The sequence below is a fragment of the Lathyrus oleraceus genome, chromosome 1 (assembly GCF_024323335.1).
Source record: "Lathyrus oleraceus cultivar Zhongwan6 chromosome 1, CAAS_Psat_ZW6_1.0, whole genome shotgun sequence".
Classification (NCBI taxonomy): Eukaryota; Viridiplantae; Streptophyta; class Magnoliopsida; order Fabales; family Fabaceae; genus Lathyrus; species Lathyrus oleraceus.
This window is the reverse complement of record NC_066579.1, coordinates 156,552,766-156,564,984: the sequence shown is the minus strand read 5'-3', so window position 1 is coordinate 156,564,984 and position 12,219 is coordinate 156,552,766. Positions and strand designations below refer to the sequence as shown.

The following is a 12,219-nucleotide window of genomic DNA, read 5'->3' as shown; positions in this document are numbered from 1 at the left end:
CCGGTAGGATTTGTTCTTCGATTCTTCAATTAAACAATAAATTAAACCAAGGAAATAAAACTAGAATCTAACGTAAGGTTAGATCCGATAAAAAGTTGCACAATAGCTTCCGGTGTAGAAACTATTATGCGAAAAATATCTAAATGCCAAAAAGGGAAAGGTAAATTGCAAGGGAAAAAGAATGTAGAACTTGCAGAAGAAATAAATAAAATAAACAATGTTAAGTGCTGGAAAAGAAAAATAAGCAAAAGCGTGAAAAGAAAAATGGGCAGAGCTTCGGCAATCTCAGCGTGGAAAAACGGGGCCGAGGAACTTCCCAATTAGCTGTTATTTATACAGCTGCTGGTGTAACTGCTTTCCAAGGGTTTCCGTATGCGCGGTCTTTTCGTTCCGAGGGTTAAGCGTGCGTGGAAATAGCTTTCAACGTGGTCAGTTGAGTTCCTAGCGCCAAAAATATAGGGGAATGGTGTGACGTCCGTCACACCATGTGTGACGCTCGTCACAAGAGTGTGCTTAGTGTGACGCTCGTCACAACCTTTGTGACGCCCGTCACAGGCATAACGTGCGCTTTCTTTGGGCTGGGCTTGGTCTTTGTTATTTGTTTCCTTTTTATTCCTTTTTACACCTCCTTTTCTTCCCTTTTTTCACTTTTGCTTCAAAATGGATGCCTGACATAAATAGAAAGGAAATACCGCATAATATCTGATAAAATGAGATAAATTAAAGTAAATGATAATAAAATCTAATTGAATTAAGTCCTAAAATGTGATATAATTTCATGTTATCAAACTCCCCCATACTTAGATCTTTGCTTGTCCTCAAGCAAAATACAGTATAGAAATCGTTTTAAAATTTTAGCCAGATGAAATTTCAAAATACACATCAATTCGTAATAGGTTGCAAGTGGATTTTGTTTAGAAGCAACTTGAGTTTAATCTTGACATTAACAACTACCGTTACAACTCAGATAACTCTACCTTATGCAAATCAGTTCAAGTACTGCCATTATAGCTATCCTAGTTCCTTTACTTTTATTTCACCCGCTTTCATTCTAGCGAAATCACATTAAGCCCTTTATCTTTTCGCGCACATAGTGGAGTAACCGGTTAGTGATTATGATCCGCTTTTAGCTAGAAGTTCTGGTACATAAGTCGGATAACTTCGTTATTCAGTCCATTGCAAATTGTGGGGGATCGAACCGTAGTCCGCCCTACCGAGTTCAGTACCAGATACCTACTGAACCAACTCATAATGGATTTTTCATATTGTGTTTTTGCATGATCTGCAACCTTTAGATTAAATGATCTGGTAAGGATCACCTAATTTAATCAGTGCATTTTCTGATATATTCATATATTTTATGTTACTTTGGGGATCATTCACTTATATTCATCGGCTCTCCACGTAGTTTGCTATTAAGATGGTGCTGACTTCTCGTATAAACTACTCGGGGTTACTCTAAAGCTAAAAGTTCGAGGAATCGGTATAATAGGTACTTATCCTGATCTAACATGTTGAGGTTCTCAGAGCGTTGTTATGGTAATGATTTTTTGTCTTGATTTCACTCAAGTTTTATAAAGTAAGCAACCTTTATACTTATTGGGTGTGTTAAAATTTGTTTTGTTATGGCTCAAGAAAATTGAGGGGAATAGATAATAGAAATATTTCACACTAGGGACTTAACTTAAAATTATAATAATTTTTTTTTTTTTTTTTTTTTTTAAAACATAAGAAAGGGAAATAACAATGAAAGGGAAGGTAACATACTTGAAAAATGGAAATAGGAAGAACAAGTTTTCCCCCCATACTTAAATTAAACATTGTCCCCAATGTTTTAAGGAAATGAAATACAATATGGAAAGGAAAAAGAAACTACAACTAAGGTTGTCTTCCGCCTCTGGTTCTTGGACCTGGTGATCTCTGACGTAAGTCTAAGTTGTCGAACCTGCTGAACAACTCAGTAAACCGCTGGTCGGTTATGGCATTCCTAGCATCCTGTTGCTGTTGCATTTGATGCATCATCTGCAGCATTTCGACATTCTGTGCCTGCATGCCATCGATAGCATCCATAATGTCGTTGTTGGTTGCAGGCCTTCTTCGTCGACGACGTTGGGAGGATGGGCCAGTTGTATTGCCGGAAGGGTTGAGCGGGACTGACTGTTGTGTAGGCGGATGATCACCTTGTTCCATTTCTTCAAACTCATCTGTTTGCGGGTTTGTTTGTGAAGGCTCGGTGGTTTCAGGAGCGTTTAGATCATAGAGGTGGCGGTCGGGGTTTGTGACATCAGTGAGGGCAGTATTTGGTAGAACAACGCTTGGGACTGCCTGGTTGTTCACCATAAGATAATATCCTCCGCCTACTCTGTTCTTAATCAAGCGGCTAGATCGACAGTAGCTGATATCCATAGATAAGGGAGGTAGGGATTCTAAAGTTTGGAGTTTATCCCCTAGGTTTAGGCCAAGTGCGATGGTGGTTATTAATCCACCAATTATAAAAGGTTGCCGGCCTCTAGCACATAAGGTGCGGATGTGATGAAATAGAAAGGAGGCGGCGTTTACCTGAGTATCTGGTTCGAAGACGCACTGGAGGAAAAATAGTTCCTTTGAGTTGACCTTGCTGTTGTTTGGCCTTCCAAAAATTGTGTTTTGCAAGATGCGGATAAAGTACCGGATAGTGGGGTTATGTATATGGGAGAGAAGGAGCTCTTCCCAGTTGTAGGTATCTATACCGGAAATTTTCTTAAAAAGGCCGAAAACACCAACTGTGTTCCAGTTTGAGGTTGGAGGGATTCTGGCATGCAGCAGACCTTCTGTGGGAAATTGTAGCATGGTACTCAATTGGTTTTGGGTTAGAGAGTACTCGGTGTTAAACATACGGAAGGTTGCCGTACCGGTTAGAAATTCGTCTTCACCGGCGGGGGTGGTGTAGTCGTAGGAACTTAAGAATTCTAAGGTTAGGGATGGGTAGGTGGGTTGATTATGGGTGCAAAGGAAGGTTAGGTTGGCTTGACGGAGCATCCATTCGATACCTTGGAGTAAGCCTAATTGTTGTAAACAAGGTAAATCGGGGTACCTGGTGGAAACGACGCCTCGCTGTTGGAAACGCTCGAATTGCTCCCTCTGATAATTGTCATCTACGGATCGGAAGATGATATTTCCGAAATTTTGATTTCCCGCCATTGTGATGAATTTTGAAGGGATGATTTGGAAAGAAAAAGAAATGTATTTGATAGGAGAGAATTGTTTTGTGGTGAATGAAGGAAGGTTTGGTGGGTATTTATAGGAGAAGAATTTGGAAGGTGAAAAGAAAAAGTGGTTGAAAAGTAATTAAGTGTGGTTAAATGAAAAATGAATGGGGAAGGTAAAAAGTTAAAGGTGTAACGTTCGTCTCCAATGACTCCTTAACATTCACTAGTCTGAGGAGTGTTACGCTCGTCACAGGGGTGTGACGCTCGTAACAGGCACTAAGCGTGCCGTCCGTTATGGATAGTGTGACGCTCGTCACACATTCCTTTTTGGAAAGGCTTAGTGGCGCTTCACAGAATTACTTGTAGCGTATTTTTAATGTTTTGTTTTGCTTATGATCAGTTTAGTATGCAGTTTAATTTATTGTGCACGCTTAATCTGCTTGTATAGTAATAATTCATAGGAAGCAACAGTAGAGCATAATAGCTTTTGCATAATAAAATTAAATAAACAACTTCAATAAAAATTGATCATAATGTAATACAGGAAAGGAAAACAATGAAATGAAATAGAAATAAACATGAATTCAAATAACATTAATGAAAAATCTAATTTAAAACTAAATAACTTAGGAAAGTAACTAAACTCTATCCCTCTGTACGATCTCTGGCCGGTGGAGCAAAAGAGTTAATATGATGTAGCAACTCGTGAAACTGATTCGTCATACTGCTCATGTATCCTAGAACTTCGTCTCTCATGTTAGTAAATTCTCCTCTGAGGGCGTCTTGTTCTGACATCAAAGCTTCAATGGCGGTGTTATAATCAGTTCCGGGCATATGATGTCGGAGGTCAGGTATGGCTGATTCTTCGGTCAGAACAGGCTGAGGAGGAGGGTCAATATCATGATAGCCGGATGGTGTCTGAGGGTCAGATTCAGCATGAGAGATCTGGTCAACATAATTCTCATAGTCATCACAAATCTCATAATCCTGGATGGATTCAGTGGATCCAGCAGGAGTTGGGGTTTCATTCAGGTTATAGAGCCAGTTCCTTTGGTTATGAACACTAGTCCTAGGATCGGGCATGGTGAATAGGCAGAGAACCTGGTTATCAATAATAAGCTCAAACTCATCAGACCCTATGTTTGCTATAAACATAGTGTTGAAGAGGAAAGGTATACTCATAGTAGTAATGCCACAAAAAGGGCTAAGGTCAAGCATAGGCTGATGTAATCCAATAGCATTACCTATCATAGTTATCAAACCGCCTATTCTAATGGGTGCTCGCTCATCCTGGATAAGGTGGTCCAAATTAGCTAACATAAAAGTAGCACCATTTACTGGACGGTTCTGGGAAGCACAGAATATGATGAAGAGTTCATCACGTGAAACTGAAGTACTGTTTGGCTTCTTCCCAAATAAAGTGTGGGTTAGGATCTTATGGAAATAGCGAAAAGCCGGGTTATGTATGTTTCCAGAGAGAAACTCATGTTCTTCGGGCTCATCATTTCCAGTCAGCTTACCCCAAAAGTGTTCAAGCTCTCTATATTCAAAAAGTTCTTCCTGGCTTACAGTGAATGTTTCAAAGGAGGTAGGAAAACCCAAAAGGTTGGTAAAGTCTCTAATATTAAATTGGTACTCCATATTGAACATTCTGAACTGGATAAAACCTCTGCTAATTCCTTTTCCATGGCTGGGTAGATAGATTAGTGAGCTAAGGAATTCTAGTGTGAGTCTCCGGTAGGTGGTGAAATGTCTCAGAATAGGGGATGTCTCCCATCCTATCTGATTCAGCAAATACAGGACACTCTGTCTCAGTCCAAGGGCAGTCATAGCCCAATCATCAGCATATAAACTAGGTAGCATCTCTCTAGCGGCTAGTTCTTCAAACTTTTGTTTCTGAGCCATTCCTCTGAACTTGATACCCATACGATCAAAATGTCCCATCTGGTTAGTGTTAGCTAGAGAAAAGAAAACATGAGTTTAAGTCAGGATTTGGCCAAATGCCGAAAGAAGAAAAGATTATTATTATTATTTATTTATTTTATTTTATTTTTTTGAATAAATCAAGAATGAATACTAAACAGAAATTAAAAGAATAATTAAGAAAGAAATAGGGGAATGATAATAATAGAATAATAAAATAACAAATTAGTTTGTGGGTTGTCTCCCACTAAGCGCTTTGTTTAAATGTCGCAAGCTCGACAAAGAAACTGTTAAATATAATCTATAGATCCTGGGGGCGTTTCGTCTAAGTGTAGGATTTGCGAATCCTCGTTGGTTTCCGCATAGTGATAGTGTTTCAGACGTTGCCCGTTTACGGTGAACGGTTCTGTAGATTGTCCTTTTATTTCTACCGCTCCACTGGGAAAGATTTTAGTGATATGAAAAGGCCCTGACCATCTGGATCGTAGTTTTCCCGGAAATAACTTTAGTCTAGAGTTAAATAAAAGTACTGCGTCGCCTTGCTTGAAGATTTTCCTTGATATACGCTTGTCATGCCATTGTTTTGTTCTTTCTTTATAGATTCTGGCATTTTCATAGGCGTCTCTTCTGAGTTCCTCTAATTCGTTTATGTCAAGGATTCTCTTTTCACCGGCGGCTTTATAATTCAAATTTAGGTTTCTAATAGCCCAATAGGCTTTATGTTCTAATTCTACCGGGAGGTGACAGGATTTTCCATAAATGAGCTTAAATGGGGTCGTCCCAATGGGGGTTTTATAAGCAGTTCGGTAAGCCCACAAAGCTTCTGGTAATTTCAATGACCAATCTTTCCTTGAAGTGGCTACCGTTTTTTCTAGTATTTGCTTGATTTCTCTGTTAGATACTTCCACTTGTCCACTGGTTTGAGGGTGGTAAGGTGTTGCTATCCTATGTCTCACTCCGTATTTAAATAGTAGTTTTTCGAGTACCTTGGATATAAAGTGTGATCCACCATCACTGACTACTATTCTTGGGATGCCAAATCTCGGAAATATTATATTTTTAAAGAGTCTAGTTACTACTCGGGTGTCATTTGTTGGAGAAGCTACAGCTTCGATCCATTTTGATACGTAGTCAACTGCCACGAGTATGTATTTGTTACCGAAAGAGGATGGGAAAGGTCCCATGAAGTCTATCCCCCACACGTCAAAAATCTCTACTTCCAAAATACCTTTTTGTGGCATCTCGTCACGTCTAGATATGTTTCCCGTGCGTTGACATCTGTCACACTCCGTAATAGCTGCATGTACGTCCTTCCATATAGTTGGCCAATAAAAGCCAGCTTGTAGGATTTTAGAGCAGGTCTTGGATGTACTTGTGTGTCCACCATAAGGAGCGGAGTGACAGTGTTGTATTATATTTTCTACCTCTTCTTCGGGTATACATCGACGGAAAATACCATCGGGGCCTCTTTTGAAAAGTAAGGGATCATCCCAGTAGTAGTGTTTTATGTCGTAGAAGAATCGTTTCTTCTGCTGGTAAGATAAAGTAGGTGGAACTATTCCGGCAGCTAAATAATTGACTAGATCAGCGTACCATGGTGTGACAGATATAGCTAAGGTGGTTTCTACTTGCATGTCGGAGTTGTTCTCTTCCAAAGTAGCTATAAGTTTATCATACGAGAAATCATCATTAATTGATGTTCTTTCCGGTTCAAGGTTCTCAAGTCTAGAGAGGTGGTCTGCTACTACGTTTTCAGTTCCTTTCTTGTCCTTGATTTCTAAGTCGAATTCTTGTAGTAACAAGATCCATCTTAGGAGTCTAGGTTTAGCATCCTTTTTTGTTAAAAGGTACCTGATAGCAGCGTGATCGGTGTAGACTATTATTTTGGCTCCTACCAAGTAAGAACAAAATTTATCTAGTGCGAATACCACTGCTAGGAGTTCTTTCTCGGTAGTGGCGTAATTCATTTGCGCTTCATCCAGGGTTCTGCTTGCGTAATATATAACGTGAAGCTTTTTATCCTTCCTTTGTCCTAAAACAGCTCCTACAGCATAATCACTGGCATCGCACATTATTTCGAATGGTTCATTCCAGTCTGGTGTCTGCATAATGGGTGCTGAGATCAATGCTTGTTTAAGAGTTTGAAATGCTTTTAAACAGTTATCGTCGAATATGAATTCAGCATCTTTCATCAATAGTCCGGTTAGAGGTTTAGTTATCTTAGAGAAGTCTTTGATGAATCGTCGGTAAAAACCGGCGTGTCCTAAAAAGCTTCGTACTTCTCTCACGGTCCTTGGGGGTTGAAGATTTTCGATTACCTCTATTTTGGCTTTGTCTACTTCAATTCCTCTGTTCGAGATGATGTGTCCTAAAACAATTCCTTCTTGTACCATAAAGTGGCACTTTTCCCAATTAAGTACTAAGTTTACTTTTACACATCGCTCAAGAACTCTTTCCAGGTTTTCAAGGCATTCTTCGAAACTTTGTCCGTATACAGAAAAGTCATCCATAAATACTTCCATGATGTTTTCGAGAAAGTCGGCGAATATTGCCATCATGCATCTTTGAAAGGTTGCAGGGGCATTACACAGACCAAACGGCATTCGTCTATAAGCGAAGGTACCAAAAGGGCATGTGAACGTTGTCTTTTCTTGGTCATCAGGGTGAATTGGTATTTGAAAGAAGCCTGAATAACCGTCTAAATAACAGAAATGTGAATGTTTTGCTAATCGTTCTAACATTTGGTCAATGAATGGTAAAGGGAAATGATCTTTTCGGGTTGCTTTGTTTAGTTTCCTATAATCAATGCACATTCTCCATCCCGATTCGATTCGTTTAGTTATAGTTTCCCCTTTTTCGTTTTCAATAACGGTTATGCCTCCTTTCTTTGGTACAACGTGTACAGGACTAACCCATTTGCTATCAGATATAGGATATATAATACCTGCTTCCAATAACTTGGTTATTTCTTTCTTTACTACCTCACTCAGGATCGGGTTTAGTCTTCTCTGGTGTTCCCTAGAGGTTTTACAGTCTTCTTCTAACATGATGCGGTGCATACAAATAGAAGGGCTTATTCCTTTAAGATCGGTGATGTGGTATCCTAGTGCGGTTGGATATTTCCTTAAGATATGTAAGAGTTTTTCTGTTTCGAGTCTTCCTAGATCTGCATTAACTATCACAGGTCGTTCAAGTTCTAAGTCTAGGAATTCATATCTCAGATTTTTGGGAAGTGTTTTCAAATCAGGGGTTGGTTTGTTAAGACATTGCGTAGGGTCCGGTGTTATTGCTAAGCATTGTTTAGATTTGTCCTCTAAAAGATAGTCTGATGATTTGTCTTCTCCTGACTCTGCTTCTTTTATGCATTCATCGATGATATCCATGAAGTAACATGTATCTTCTATTGCAGGTGCTTTCAAGAATTGGGAAAGAATGAATTCAATTTTCTCTTCACCTACTTCGAAGGTGAGTCGTCCTCGTTTTACGTCTATGATTGCACCGGCAGTTGCTAAGAATGGTCTTCCTAGTATAATGGGTGTAATATCATCTTCTCTAATGTCCATAATTGTAAAGTCGGTGGGAATGTAAAACTGACCTATGCGTACTGGAACGTTTTCAAGGATTCTTACAGGATATTTGATGGAACGATCTGCTAGTTGCACGGACATTTTGGTTGGTCTTAATTCTCCCATTTCCAGTTTCTTACATATGGATAAAGGCATAACGCTAATTCCGGCTCCTAAATCGCATAAGGCTTTGTCGATGACAAATTTTCCTATGTGACAGGGTATAGAGAAACTACCCGGATCCTTGAGTTTAGGTGGCATGTTTTGGATTATAGCGCTACATTCGGCAGGGAGTGTAACGGTTTCGCTATCCTCAAGTTTCCTCTTATTAGAAAGAATTTCTTTTAAGAATTTAGCATATGAGGGCATCTGCGTAATAGCTTCGGTGAACGGAATTGTAACGTTTAATTGTTTAAGGAGATCAACAAATTTTCTAAATTGGCTCGCATCTTTGGTTTTAACAAGCCTTTAAGGGTAAGGTATAGGTGGTTTGTAAGGTGGTGGAGGTACATAAGGTTCCTTCTTTTCTAGGGTTTCCTTATTTCTCTCTTCCTTTTCCTTAGGTTCACTTTCCTCAGTTGATTTCTTAGGGTTTTGGTTTTCTATCCTTGGATCAGACGGTCCTTCCACTTCCGTTCCACTTCTTAATATAATTGCATGAGCTTGGCTTCTCGGATTAGGTTGGGGCTGTCCAGGGAATGTACCAGTTGGGGCAGCAGTAGGTGCTTGTTGTTGAGCTACTTGAGATATTTGTGTTTCCAGCATTTTGTTATGGGTAGCCAAAGCATCTACTTTGCTTGCTAGTTGTTTAAGTTGTTCGCCAGTATGTATGTTCTGGTTTAAGAAATCTTTATTGGTTTGTTGTTGGGAAGCTATAAAGTTTTCCATCCTGATTTCCAAGTTGGATTTTCTAGGGGTATTATTGTTAGGTATGGATGGATTCGGTTTCTGATATCCCGGAGGTATAGATGGGGCTTGATTTGGAGACTGTCCAGGTGCGTATAAAGCATTATTACTCTTATATGAAAAGTTTGGATGGTTCTTCCAATTTGGGTTATAGGTATTCGAATAGGGGCTTCCTTGAGCATAGTTTACTTGCTCTGCTTGGATTCCAGTCAAGAGTTGACATTCCGCAGGAGTGTGGCCTTGGATTCCGCAGACCTCGCAATTCTGAGTTATAGCAACCACGGCGGCTGGAGGTGATATGTTTAAACTTTCAATTTTCTGGACCAAAGCATCCACTTTTGCATTAACGTGATCAAGGTTACTTATCTCGTACATGCCAGTTTTCGGTTGAGGTTTTTCCACCGTTGTTCGTTCGGTTCCCCACTGATAGTGGTTTTGGGCCATGCTCTCGATAAGCTGGTAAGCATCAGCATAAGGTTTGTTCATTAGTGCACCACCTGCAGCGGCGTCTATTGTTAACCTTGTATTGTATAAGAGGCCATTATAAAATGTGTGAATTACTAACCAGTCTTCCAAACCATGGTGTGGGCAAAGTCTCATCATGTCTTTGTATCTTTCCCATGCTTCGAAAAGAGACTCGTTGTCTTTCTGTTTAAATCCGTTTATCTGGGCTCTTAACATTGCTGTTTTGCTTGGCGGAAAATATCGGGCAAGAAAAACTTTCTTCAACTCGTTCCATGTGGTGACTGAGTTGGAAGGGAGAGATTGAAGCCATCTTCTAGCGCTGTCTCTTAATGAGAAAGGAAAAAGACGAAGTCGAATTGCCTCTGATGTGACACCATTAGCTTTAACAGTATCAGCGTATTGGACAAATACGGATAAATGAAGGTTTGGATCTTCGGTAGGATTTCCAGAGAATTGGTTCTATTGCACAGCCTGCAACAGCGAAGGTTTGAGTTCGAAGTTGTTTGCTTCGATTGCGGGTGGAGCAATACTTGAATGCGGTTCATCTTGCGAAGGAGCGGCGTAATCTCTAAGAGCACGAGCTGGTTCTGCCATCTCGGTTAAAGAAGGAAGATCTTTGAGATCAGGAAAGTCTATAGGAGGGAGATTGTTCGCAGCACGATATTCCCGAATTCGTCGTAAGACTCAGAGATATAGTTCGATATCGTTGATTCGTAAATAGAGCGGTTCGCCTTGTGAGCGAGTGCGTGGCATACAAATCAACGAAAGAAAGAATAGAAGAAAAAGAAACCTTAGTCTCTACAGTGTAACGGAAGAGTTACGATATCGATTAAATAAAAGTCCCCGGCAACGGCGCCAAAAACTTGATCGCTCGACTGTGTGAGTCGAGAATGGGATACAAACTGCAAGTGCACAGTTCTATCGCGTAGTTTTAAAAGATATCGATCCCACAGGGACTTATGAATCGATATACCGTTATCTAAGGTTACTACGTAAATCTAAGGTGAAAATGTTTGATTTTTTTGGGGAAAAACTAAGAGCTAAACTAAGATCTAGATTAAATATTAATAAAACGGATATCGGTATGTAGTTCGTCAGAACTAGGGAATCAAGTCTTTGTCGGTTTCTTGGTTTTAAAATAAATCGTTTCGGTTAACTTTATTGGTTAAAGGTTTTATCTCAAACTCTCGCTCTGTTGAATAAACCATGATTTTATATTAATGTAGCTGTCACTTATAATTAAGTCAAAAATCATATTTTGAAAACAATAAAGTTGCAGAAACTCTTTTTAAGAAAATACTGACCGTTTTAAACACCCTTATCTCAAACTCTCGCTCTGTTGACTTAGGTTATATAATCAAATCCAAATGCTTAACTCTCGTCCTCACATTCAATCTTTAAAAATACTTTTTGGAAAAGGTCAGAATTTAATTAACTCTAAAACTTGCTCTCGCCCTGATCTAGAATTAATGCCTAACTTACACTGTCCAGTTAAAACCTCAAACTCTCGCTCTATTGATTTTAACTTCTTTATGTCCTTTACTTTTGTAAAAAATCTTGTTATTAAACCTGTAAGTTGAGACCGTAAAAAGATTGATTTTAATTTTAAGTTTAGATAGACCGACTCAGTCTTGATCCCTTATTCTGCTTACTTTACATACCGATACCTAGGCGAATTAGCCAGACATGCTAAATAAACAAGAATACATATCATGCATAAACAGACTCATTCCAGGCAGATAATATAGATAAATAATAAAACAAAATATTAAATAATGATTAAAGAACCTGAATGCGTAATACAATAGTCTTGAACACTCCACCACAAGCCGGTAGGATTTGTTCTTCGATTCTTCAATTAAACAATAAATTAAACCAAGGAAATAAAACTAGAATCTAACGTAAGGTTAGATCCGATAAAAAGTTGCACAATAGCTTCCGGTGTAGAAACTATTATGCGAAAAATATCTAAATGCCAAAAAGGGAAAGGTAAATTGCAAGGGAAAAAGAATGTAGAACTTGCAGAAGAAATAAATAAAATAAACAATGTTAAGTGCTGGAAAAGAAAAATAAGCAAAAGCGTGAAAAGAAAAATGGGCAGAGCTTCGGCAATCTCAGCGTGGAAAAACGGGGCCGAGGAACTTCCCAATTAGCTGCTATTTATACAGCTG

At 39.2% G+C, this 12,219-nt stretch overlaps 1 pseudogene; it reads left to right on the top strand.

Moving 5' to 3' along the window:
* Nucleotides 1-10,157: 10,157 nt before the first annotated feature.
* On the top strand, nt 10,158-10,257 carry LOC127116418 (uncharacterized; annotated as a pseudogene).
* The last annotated feature ends 1,962 nt before the right edge of the window (nt 10,258-12,219 follow it).